The following is a 9,256-nucleotide window of genomic DNA, read 5'->3' as shown; positions in this document are numbered from 1 at the left end:
GATCATGTACTTAATACTCACACAGGAGATCCAAAATCACTAAAATTCTTTGGTATTGAGATAATTGATAGTACAGACGGTTCTGACAGACGTAAGTTGCTAGTTCAAACGACAAACTTGATTTAAGTATATTTCTTTAACTCTACTACTGCCACAGTGTTGCGAATACTGGTTAATTTCTGTTTTTAAAAGTTTTTTAAATGTTTTGTATTTTTGCACTCGCACTTACATGTAATTGCAGAAATAACCGCCCACGGGTGGAGCCTCACGGGTATTTACCTGGAGAGCTCTCAGTGGACGAGATGGTATGATGAAGTGCGGAAGCACGATACGGCTGTGACCAGTCAACCGGATTATCCGGCGTTCCTGTCTCCCTGCACCTGTATGTCCTAACTGCACCTTAAGCAATAAAGAAGCTTGTCGCTAGCCTGGACGTGGTGAGTGCCGCTTATTTCACATTCTTCTACACGTCATATTTATATGTATATTATATAATATTATGCATAAATAATTTTATTTTCATTATTTTTCATGAGAAGAGAAAACTAGGGTTTTTAGAAAGCTCTGGAACCTCTTCCTAGACCAGCGTTTCCCAACCAGGGTGCCTCCAGCTGTTGCAAAACTACAACTCTTAACAAGCCTGGACAGGGCATGCTGGGAGTTGTAGTTTTGCAACATCTGGAGGCACCCTGGTTGGGAAACACTGCCATTAGCTATGTTCATATATTCAGGGCATATCCACTTTAGCACTTTTTGCAACCATTATTACAATAAGAGGGATATATAGTTATAGGCATTCCACAATCGCAGCCACCAGCACTCTAATCTACTTCCTTTCAAATGCCTTCCAGTCATTGGCTCGTACACAGAGCAGTGCATTGTGCACAGTGCTGTGTGCATGACTGTGCTACTCTATTCATTGTAAGCTTGTTTCTTTTTAACTTGCCTTGCACTTTTTCCATAGGAATACATAGACACTTGGCTTCAGAATTGCTTTAATTTTTTAAATGAAATTTAAAATCGTATCCACACACCCCTACCCTGCGCCTCCGTACTACAGAGTACAAAGCTCTAGCTGCTCTGAGTGCTGCAATAATGTGCTTAAAGGGGTTATCCAGTAAAAAACTTTTTTTATTTATTTTTTATTTTTTATAAATCAACTGGCTCCAGAAAGTTAAACAGATTTGTAAATTACTTCTATTAAAACAATCTTAATCCTTTCAGTACTTATGAGCTTCTGAAGTTAAGGTTGTTCTTTTCTGTCTAAGTGCTCTCTGATGACACGTCTCTCAGGAGCCACCCAGTTTAGAAGAGGTTTGCTATGGGGATTTGCTTCAAAACTGGGTGGTTCCCGAGACAAGTGTCATCAGAGAGCACTTAGACAGAAAAGAACAACCTTAACTTCAGAAGCTCATAAGTACTGAAAGGATTAAGATTTTTTAATAGAAGTAATTTACAAATCTGTTTAACTTTCTGGAGCCAGTAGATATAGATATATATATATAGATAGATAGATAGATAGATAGATAGATAGATATATAAAAAATTTCCTGGATAACCCCTTTAAGCACTGCGGTGTATTATGGAGATATTCTACCCTAAAAGCATGTTTCTAATATATAATATAACACAAACTCTGACATGACAAAAATATACTGTATGTCTGTATGACATTGGAGATTCCCATAGACCTTACGAAGTTGCTTCAGCAATAAGGCACTTTTACCAGTATTTTTAGTATTGTGGATTTAAATCCCATTTTAGTTTGCTGGTTAATTCTTCAGCCCATTTTGAGTGCACTTTCAAAGAGGTTGTCCTGCGAAAGAAACAACCTGTATATGGTGTCAAAAAGTATAATAAAGCAACTTACTAATATATTGGCTTAAGCCAAAGTGCACAGATCTTTCATTATCAGCTTAGCTGTCTGGCTTGTATCTATAATCTCCTGCAATGCTCTCTGAAAGCTCCTTTCCCTCCTTTCTGCTCAGGACTAGACCATTGATGTGAAGAGGGGAGCTCATATGACTGCACATTACATTATAAGGCAGCAGGAACCCTTTTTTAAGATAAGACAGCAGTGAGCCTTTTCTGACTGAAATTACTGTGACTGAAAAAGGCTTCCTGCTGCCCTATAATCTATTAAGCTCATCTCTTCACAAAAATAGGCTGGACCTCGCAGACAGGAGGGGAGGGGGGAGCAAGAAGGGAGTTCTTCAGTTCAGAGAGTGTGACAGGGCATTACAGCTACACGGGAGAGAGCTGATAATGATCTGTTAAAGAGGTTATCCAGGTTTTAATGTTTTACTATTGTCCATGTGATGCAAAGTTATGTCTTAAGTGCTTTACTTGCCTAATGGCCTGGATCGGCCCCTTGTTTGTGATTTCATAGTCGTCGGTGATGCTCAGAAGATCTTTAAACGCTTTAAAAATGGAGACCTATAGGCCTTTCCTACCAAGCACTGTTCTAAAACATTTTTATCTGGTTGTATAATGTTGCCCAAGCAGCGGAACCACCCATGTCTCCAGTAGGGATCGACCGATATCGATTTTTTTTAGGGCCGATACCGATACTCTGTGAAGGTTAGGGCCGATAACTTATACCGATATTCCGGTATAAGTTATCGGCTATATATCCCCCCTCCCCCCCGGCGACACCGCTTTAGATCATTGATCTAAAGCGGGCGCTTGAAATCAATGAACTGCAGCGGCTTTTGCGGTGCCAGAGACTCCCGCCACCCGCTTCTCTCCCCCTGCCTGTCCTGGGGTCCTCCTTAATCCTATCACTGCGACCGCCCACCACCGCACTGTTCTCGCTGCTTCTGGCTCCGGCGACGTCCTCCTGAGCTGTCACTGTGCACTGACGGTGATTTCGCGTTGAGGACGTCACTCGTCATTGCGCAGTGCACAGCGTAACACAGGATGCCGCAGGAGCCAGAAGTAGCGTGGGCCCCAGGAACAGGTAATTATGAAACCGGGGATGGGGGAGGCAATGGGGCAGCGGCGGTCTCTGGGCGTGATTATCGTGAATATCGGCCGACAATATCGGCCAAACCGATAATCGGTCTATCCCTAGTCTCCAGTCTTCGCTTTGCAAGTGCTTTTGAGCCTTGGTCAGCAACATCTTTTTAGGTATCCTTTAAACAATATAGGGGGTTTTGGGATTCTTAAACATTGCAATAGTGGAGATCAATAATAAGGCATATTGCTGTCATATTAATTTGGTAACCGCCTTCCTGAAAGAAATATATATATATAATTTGCACCTGCTATCTATTCAGGGATCTTTTATTCAATGCACTTTGTTGTATTTGACATTTATGTAGATATTTAAGCCTACTGTTATCATACAAAGGCAGAGAATAAAGACTTCTCATTCAAGCTGCTATTTTTATGAATTTTGGGTGAGATAAAATAGCCCAGTCACCCATTTAAACTGGACTCTAGTTTGATGTCTAAAATGTTTCCATAGATTTGTATGATGGTTTTCACTATAGCAATATTATGGAATCATGCAGAAGCCAAGAGGGTTGGGATCATATCCATCTAATAATATACATACAGCTCCTGTATTGTGTGCTATTGTGAAACAGCCCTCTTCACGCTTAAGACAAATTTATGTCCTTTTTTAAATGGTTGACTTTGCGATTTAATTTTATTTTATTTTCTGTAAAAGTTTTTTTTTTTCTTTTTTTAATGCTTTTCTACTCTCTTACATAAACTGCACTGTAGCATTGCTTAAAAAAAACCTAAGCGTCAGTTCCGCTATACAGAATGGCTGTACACAGCTAGGGCATATCTGTTTACTAGATAATTGTGTATTGTATTGTACCACTACATTGTACGTTGTTTCACATAACATTCAGAGTTTGTATTGATGGTGCTTGCTAGAGATGAGCGAAGTTACAGTGATTTGATTCGTCACGAACTTCTCAGCCCGGCGGTTGCTTACTTTAGCCTGCATAAATTAGTTCAGCTTTCAGGTGCTCCGGTGGGCTGGAGACTCTCTCGTAGGACTGTATCCACCTTTTCCAGCTCACCGGAGCACCTGAAAGCTGAACTCATTTATGCAGGCTAAAGTCAGCAACCGCCGATCCAAGAAGTTTGTGACGAATCGAATCACTGTAACTTCGCTCATTTCTAGTGCTTGCTTCTGACTAGTAGAAATAAGCCATAATTCTGCATAACTTAAGTCCAGTGGTGTCAAACTGTGGCCCTCCAGATGTTTCAAAACTTCCACTCCCAGCATGCCCAGACAGCCAACAGCTGTCCGGTCATGCTGGGAGTTCAAGTTTTGCAACATCTGGAGGGCCACAGTTTGAGACCACTGCTTTAGTCCATGGTGTTCAGGTCCCCTGTGCCATACCGCTCGTGTTTTTATTTATTTATTCTGGTCTTTTGGTGTACACAACCAACCTTGTAAATAAACTTTATTTTCTGTCACATAACTGAACTCTACGTCTTCATTTGGCACTTTTAAAGGTTAGGCATGTCTAAGATTGGGGCTTATGCATTGTAAGGAACGCTCCTTTTGGGATAGCTCTGGGATCGTCCTGGTCACTGCCACAGGACACGTTTCCTTTCAATAACTCAGCAGACAACAGTTCAGGATACAAGTCTGGCACCTCGCCAGCTTTATTTACACAGGTTGCAGGTAAAAACAAAACAGGGATGAAATAAAATCCTAGACCGTCTGGTCGCTGACTACAACTCTCAGCATGCCCTGTCTAGTAACTGGTGAGCTACCTTCACACAGTTAACATGTTCCTCCTGCAACCTGATTACTCACAGTTCACACTGTCACTTGGGTCACTCACAGCTCCGGCTGTGTGCTTCCAACAGGGCCCGTGTCTCCCCCTTACAGCGACCTGCTGTTTCCCAGGGAGAGCCCAGATCAGACTGAGCCTCTTCCTTTTGAACACAGCCCCTGTCTGCTGCCTGATTACTTAGGCCCCATGTGAGGGATTCTTTAAAGTAGGTCAAGGAAATGCACCCTTTCCTTGCCACTTTATCACAGCATATACAGTTGGGCAAAAAAGTGTTTAGTCAGCCACCAATTGTGCAAGTTCTCCCACTTAAAAAGATGATAGGCCTGTAATTTCATGATAGGTATACCTCAATACTTTAAATACTTTTTTATATTGCCTTTGTTGGCAATGACAGAGGTCAAACGTTCTCTGTAAGTCTTCAAGGTTTTCACACACTGTTGCTGGTATTTTGGTCCATTCCTCCATGCAGATCACCTCTAGAGGAGTGATGTTATGGGCCTGTCACTGGGCAACACTGACTTTAAACTGCCTCCAAAGGTTTTTTATGGGGTTGAGATCTGGAGACTTGCTGGGCCACTCCAGGACCTTGAAATGCTTCTTACGAAGCCACTCCTTTGTTGTGCAGATGGTGTGTTTGCTGACATGCTGAAAGACCCAGCCACGTTTCATTTTCAATGCACTTGCTGATGGAAGGTTTTCACTCAAAATCTCAATATACATGGCCCCATTCATTCTTTCCTTTTACACAGATGAGTTGTTCTGGTCCCTTTGCTGAAAAACTGCTCCAAAGCATGTTTCCACCCTCATGCTTCACAGTAGGTATGGTGTTCTTTGGATGCAACTCAGCATTCTTTCTCCTCCAAATACGACGAGTTGAGTTTTTACCAAAAAATATTCTTCTTTGGTTTCATCTGACCATATGACATTCTCCCAATCCTCTTCTGGATCATCCAAATGCTCTCTAGCAAACTTCAGATGGGCCCTGACATGTACTTGCTTAAGCAGGGGGACACTTCTGGCACTGCATGATTTGAGGCCCTGGCGGCGTAGTGTGTTACTGATGGTAGCCTTTGTTACTTTGGTCCCAGCTCTCTGCAGGTCATTCACTTGGTCCACCCTGTGTGATTCTGGGATTTTTACTCACCGTTCTTGTGATCATTTTGACACCATGGGGTGAGATCTTGCATGGAGCCCCAGATCGAGGGAGATTATCAGTGGTCTTTTAGGTCTTCCATTTTCTCATAATTGCTCCCACAGTTGATTTCTTCAGACCAAGCTGCTTGCCTAGTGCAGATTCAGTCTTCTCAGCCTGGTGCAGGTCTAAAATTTTGTTTCTGGTGTCCTTCGACAGCTCTTTGGTCTTGGCCATAGTGGAGTTTAGAGTGGGACTGACTGAGGTTGTGGACAGATGTCTTTTATACTGATAAAAAGTTCAAACAGGTGCCATTAACTCAGCACATTTGGGCCTTAACCCCTTAAGGACTCAGGGTTTTTCCATTTTTGCACTTTCGTTTTTTCCTCCTTACCTTTTAAAAATCATAACCCTTTCAATTTTCCACCTAAAAATCCATATTATGGCTTATTTTTTGCGTCGCCAATTCTACTTTGCAGTGACATTAGTCATTTTACCCAAAAATGCACGTCGAAACGGAAAAAAAAATCATTGTGCGTCAATCGAAAAAAAACGCCATTTTGTAAATTTTGGGGGCTTCCGTTTCTACGCAGTGCATATTTCGATAAAAATTACACCTTATCATTATTCTGTAGGTCCATACGGTTAAAATGATACCCTACTTATATAGGTTTGATTTTGTCGCACTTCTGGAAAAAATCATAACTACATTCAGGAAAATTTATACGTTTAAAAATGTCATCTTCTGACCCCTATAACTTTTTTTTATTTTTCCACGTATAGGACGGTATGAGGACTCATTTTTTGCGCCGTGATCTGAAGTTTTTAGCGGTATGATTTTTGTTTTGATCGGACTTTTTGATCACTTTTTATTCATTTTTTAATGGTATAAAAAGTGACCAAAAATGCGCTTTTTTTGATTTTGGAATTTTTTTGCGCGTACGCCATTGACCGTGCGGTTTAATTAATGATATATTTTTATAGTTCGGACATTTACGCACGCGGCGATACCACATGTTTATTTATTTTATTTTTTTTCACTGTTTTATTTTTTTTATGGGAAAAGGGGGGTGATTCAAACTTTTATTAGGGAAGGGGTTAAATTACCTTTATTAACACTTTTTTTAAAACTTTTTTTTGCAGTGTTATAGGTCCCATAGGGACCTATAACACTGCACACACTGATCTTTTACACAGATCACAGGCGTGTATTAACACGCCTGTGATCAGTGTTATCAGCGCTTGACTGCTCCTGCCTGGATCTCAGGCACGGAGCAGTCATTCGCTGATCGGACACCGAGGAGGCAGGTAGGGGCCCTCCCGGTGTCCTGCAAGCTGTTCGGGACGCCGCGATTTCACCTCGGCGGTCCCGAACAGCCCGACTGAGCAGCCGGGTCACTTTCACTTTAGAAGCGGCGGTCAGCTTTGACCGCCGCTTCTAAAGGGTTAATACCGCACATCGCTGCGATCGGCGATGTGTGGTATTAGCCGCAGGTCCCGGCCGTTGATGAGCGCCGGGACCGACGCGATATGATGTGGGATCGCGGCCCGATCCCGCTTCATATCGCGGGAGCCGGCGCAGGACGTAAATATACGTCCTGCGTCGTTAAGGGGTTAAGGACAATTTTATTTTGACGTTTTCGTTTTTCCTCCTTGCCTTATAAAATCATAACTCTTATATTTTCATCCACAGACTAGTATGAGGGCTTGTTTTTTGCGTGACAAGTTGTCCTTTGTAATGACATCACTCATTTTACCATAAAATTGATGGCGCAACCAAAAAAATACTATGTGTGGGGAAATTGCTAAGAAAAACGCAATTTAGCTAATTTTGGAAGGTTTCGTTTTCATGCTTTACACTTTACGGTAAAACAGAGCTGTTTTCTTTATTCTGTGGGTCAGTACGATTAAAATGATACCCATGATTACATACTTTTTTATTATAATACAGCTTAAAAAAAAAATTGCTAACTTTTTAACCAAATAAGTGCGTTTAACCCCTTAAGGACCATAGATGCACGTTCCACACCCACGAGATTACGGCAGGGACTCTGCTGTAACACACAGCCGGGACCGAAGTTTTCTTTGGTCCTGGCAGTTTAACCCTTACAGCCGTGGTCGGAAGTGACCATTGGCTGTAAGTGTTATGACAGAGGGAGGGAGCTCCCTCTGTCACCCCTGCAGCACCCCGCAGCGTGATCGCGGGGTGCTGTGTGTTATCTCCGGCGTGCGGGGACCTGCCGCACTGCCGGGACCGAAGAAAACTTCGGTCCCGGCAGTTTAACCCTTACAGCCGCGGTCCGAAGCGACCTCGAGCTGTAAGGAGTTTTGACAGAAGGAGGGGGCTCCCTCTGTGTCTCTCCTGTAGCACCCCGCAAAGATCGCGGGGTGCTGCTGGTTAGCTGGGCAGCCGGGAGTCTTTACAAGGACCCCCAGGTCTGCCCTGGTTATTGCCAGAGGCACGTCCTGATATGCTGCCTGCTAGTGTAAAACTAGCAGGCAGCATATATCTGCAATGCTTTGGAATACAAAGTGTATAAAAACAATAAGTATAAAAAAAAAAAAGTCTAAAAAGTGTAAAAAAAATAAAATAAAAATACATTTATTAAATAAATATAATGAAAAATAAAAATGTATAATGTGTAGGATCACATATCGCACATCCGCAGCATATTACATGCTGCGGATGCCCGCCAACAGTCACAATAATGAGCTCCCTTCTGCGGCTTGGTAGCTTTGTGTGTCCACTCATAGCGGCTGATTTCCCACCAGTCATGAGCGGACACACTGAGCTACCCAGCCACAGCAGTGATCTCGCCCTTGTGACTGCTGGGGGGCATCCGCGGTGTGAAATATGCTGCGGATGTGCTCTATGTGACCCTACACTGCGTCCCGTTCATACTGCGTTTTCGCAGTATTGGAGGTATCCGTCAACATCACGTCAAAAAGAGTTTTGCTGACGTATACTGTAGCAGCTCCATTCATTTTCTGAATGAGACGGTACAGTATACATTGGCATCCCTTTTTACACCTATACTGTAGAAATGCAGTATGAATAGGGACTATTCATATAATGATGCCCTGAAAGCCAAAGGGGGCTCCTCTCCTTCTTTGTCCTACCAGGCGGTCAGGCAACCAGATATGGCCTAAGTAGGGGTACTGCCCAGCCCGGGACGAACCGGGTGGTAAAATATGGGGCGTATTTCCTCCATTTCAAAAGCGACTTACCAAAATGATGTCTCACAAATAAAGAATTTGTGGGAAAAAAAAGCCAAGTGCTATTTTTTCCTCTGACTTTGAAATAATTCTAGCCATACAATAAGGGCTCAACGTACTCGCTTTTGCCCTAAGTGAATAC

General features: G+C 42.7%; 1 long non-coding RNA gene across 1 annotated transcript; it reads left to right on the top strand.

Annotated features, from left to right (window-relative positions):
* Positions 1 to 1,451: 1,451 nt before the first annotated feature.
* Positions 1,452 to 4,445, top strand: LOC130360600 (uncharacterized). Its single transcript, XR_008890723.1, has 2 exons — positions 1,452 to 4,189; positions 4,307 to 4,445. It is a non-coding gene; the product is annotated as an uncharacterized LOC130360600 (long non-coding RNA).
* The last annotated feature ends 4,811 nt before the right edge of the window (positions 4,446 to 9,256 follow it).

Source organism: Hyla sarda, chromosome 3 (assembly GCF_029499605.1).
Source record: "Hyla sarda isolate aHylSar1 chromosome 3, aHylSar1.hap1, whole genome shotgun sequence".
In the NCBI taxonomy this organism is placed as follows: domain Eukaryota; kingdom Metazoa; phylum Chordata; class Amphibia; order Anura; family Hylidae; genus Hyla; species Hyla sarda.
Note: the sequence above shows the minus strand (reverse complement) of the source record. Positions and strands in the feature narration are given on the sequence as shown.